The sequence below is a fragment of the Triticum aestivum genome, chromosome 7B (genome assembly GCF_018294505.1).
Source record: "Triticum aestivum cultivar Chinese Spring chromosome 7B, IWGSC CS RefSeq v2.1, whole genome shotgun sequence".
Taxonomy (NCBI): domain Eukaryota; kingdom Viridiplantae; phylum Streptophyta; class Magnoliopsida; order Poales; family Poaceae; genus Triticum; species Triticum aestivum.
In genome coordinates, this window is record NC_057813.1 from 263,468,562 (window position 1) to 263,471,940 (window position 3,379).

The following is a 3,379-nucleotide window of genomic DNA, read 5'->3' on the forward strand; positions in this document are numbered from 1 at the left end:
TTAACTCCAACAGGAAAATTAGGCAGTAATAAATTAGTGGTACTTAAGTACTCCTAATTAATTAAGTGAGACGGCAGAAGTGGAAGGGTTCCCTGGAGGATCGTCTCACATGTAAGGTAGTCGTTGCCGGAGCCCTTGAATAGCCTCGACTGAGGCCTCTGGCTTCAGCAAGATCGCCTTGGCACTGTTCATTCTTCTTCTTCTTCCTCTTCATGCTCTGTTTCTCTTTCTCCTCACCAGTTGGTGAAACCAAGTACATGATTGGCCTTCTAATTCAGAATTGGTTTTGTCAGTGAGGGAGTACAAGTGTACTAGTAAAAAACAGCATTATTTTCTCATGGCAATCAGAAAATAGAGATGAACACATGCATTAAATATCATTCTTACCTAAAGGAAGGTTATGGCGCCAATATGGATGATGAGGATTGGAACACAGATCTCCCTTTGTGCAGTTCCACCAAAATGAACCAACTATTCCATTCTGACATTCCAGTTAAACAACACAAAAGTCACTTCTTTTAAGAAGAGTTTTGTGCAGTGCACCAAAAGGTCACAACAGCAACCAGGTGAATTGGATATCCCTGTTTGCACAAAAAGGCACCAAGGAAACAGTCAGAGTCTCAAACAATTACGGGCAAAAACATTTCGCTAAACTTGTCAGAGTCTCAAACAATTACAGGCAAAAACAGTGGCATGGCTTCGTTTTTACCAGGGACATTATATTAAGAACAACTAAGCCCGCGTTCGGTTCACAGGTTTGGTGCAGGATTTTCATAGGAACACAATTGCTATGGTATTCTTTCCCTTCCAACCGTTCGGAACACGGGAAAGGTGAATAGTGTTTCATAGGAACGCTGGTCTGGTAGTATTGATTCCATCAGATTAGAAACATCCACACGCTGCTCATTTTTTTGGCGGAAGCCCGAGGCAGGTGCTCGCTGCCATGCGTTAGACAGGTTGTTGTGCTGTGTTTGCCGGAATAAAAAGATCAACCTATGTGTGGTACATGAGGTGAGGACAAGAGTAGTCACTGTGCAGCTGAATAAACAAATAGCATCTCATACTGCCAAGCATGCTACTCTAAAAAAATCTGTACATTTCGTAGTCCATCCAAACACATTCTCTTGAGAGTTTCCTCCGGTTTGTTGTTCCGTAGTTTTATACCTACATTCCTTTCCTATTCCTCTATTTTCATCAAGACCTATGTTTTCTGCCCCTTTATTCTGACCGGCGCCTAAATATTTGGTATAAGGGCATGGGACAATGGGTGCACCAGCAGTTCAGCACCATGTACGTAAACAGGGGCATAAAGTGGTGATTCATAGTTTGTTGCCCCGAGAAACAAACATCCAAGAAACATATCTGGGTTGGTCCCATTTTTGTTCACTCTAGCCACCTATTCCTATGTGTGGATAGCAAATCTAGTCCTAGTCATACCACTGTGTACAGCATTACCCCTATGTTTCCCTTTTCGACCAAGAGACCGGTTGGATGACCAGTCTGTAACACTTGCATCCCATTTCCTTCCTGTTTGTACCAAGTCCGATGTACATACTAAATTCCCCCACCCCACTTTATTTCAATGACATGTATTTTCGGACGGACGGAGTACAAGATTCGACTCCATGAAGTAGCTTTACCTCTAACAATAGAAAAAAATATAGGTGACGTTGGACCATCCGATCGAGAGGGGCTGAGAGGTAGAAAATGATGCACATGCAGCAACGTAGCGAGCTGGGGAAGTAGAGCTAAGGCGGTTTCGAAAGAGGATATACCTGAAGGTCGTCGGGATGTGCATAGCTGGGCGGCGGGAGGCCGGATCCGCCCACAGGCAACGACGAAGGGATCGGAGGACCTCCAGCGCCGGCGCTCGGCCAGAGATAATGGTGCGGCCGGCAGTGGGTCTCCTCCCTCACTATCGATGACGGCCTAAACGCTGCCCCTCCTCCCCTTCACCGACGGAGGGGGATACGTTCGGATCTGTAACCAGCAGTGAGGATAGAAAGCCAGTGTTTTTTGAAGGGAGAAAGACAGTGTTACTACCCCTTTCTTTTTTAGATCTGGAGAGGATGAGAGTGTGTGAATAGAGCAACCCTAGCAAGCAAGCGCTGAGGCTCCGACCTATATATAAGTAGTGGAGTAGTTTTCCTTTTTCACTCCATCAAAACAATCGTTTAAAATTGTGTACTACTACATGCCAGGTCGCATTTTTTTAGTTGTTGATTGTTTTTTGAGATAGCTACCCACTTGTTCCTAGTGGTGTTACGGTGTGCCAGGTCGCACTTTGTATCGTTCAAGTCTGGTACTACAAGTCCCTCCATTAAATGAACATCCACCCCCTCGTAAAAATTGTGAACAAGCCCACGGCTAAAATTAGCGGAAACGTTGCTTGCCCTAACATGCATTATTATTTATATTTTCTACTCCCTCCTTTCCTAAATATTAGTCTTTTTTATTAGCCACACCTAAGACAATATTTTTTTTATTAGTAGTGAACCCAACATGTCATAGACACAAAAATTGTGGCAAGATTCCCTTAGGCAAGACAAAGTGTGTCTAACAATTTGAGCAACTCAGGTTAGGAAAGTGTGGCAAGTGTGGGAAAAATAATGTGGCAACATAAGACAAACATAGTCACAATCCAAATAGCCCCGTAATTTTTTGTGACATGCATGAAAATTTGGTTAGTTAAATTTATAGTCAAATTTTGGCAAGGTGCATCAAATCAACACATGCAAGTATCAAAAGGAAAGTCACGGCATGCATGCACGCATTGTACTCCCTCCATTTCCAAATATAAGTCTTTATTAGAGATTGCAACAAGTGACTACATACGAAGCAGAATATGTCTACTCCTACATATGAAGTAGCCCATTTGAAATGTGTAAAAAGACTTTTATCGAGTGCAGTGCTTTGATGTGTCGCGTCAACTCGTACAAGACCGAGAAATTTGATTACTACAACGCCCTATCCCTCGCGGACTGAGCTCCGGTGCCTTAACTGCACCTGCCTTTGGCTGCATGACAGGAGTGCCAACCAACTGTTGGGCCCACCTATCATAGACACAAAGGTAAGAGCAGTAAGTAGAAGCTTTCGCTACACGCTATCCCTCCCGCACGAGGTGGACGGACATGCAACAGTGGATTCGATACTGTAGAAGTAGGAGTAACATCATTGTTCGTCTTCTCGAAGAGGCGAAGAGCCAAGCGCAAACCGAACGTGGCAGTTGCGAATGCTCGCGTGGTGCGGATCCTTGGAGTACTAGCCCGGCTCTTGCATGAGACAAAATTGCTATTATTTAACAATTAAACTCCATTATCCATTGGTTGATACTCATTCTTCATAGGTCCACGCACTTAGCATCGTGTCCTCCTGGGGT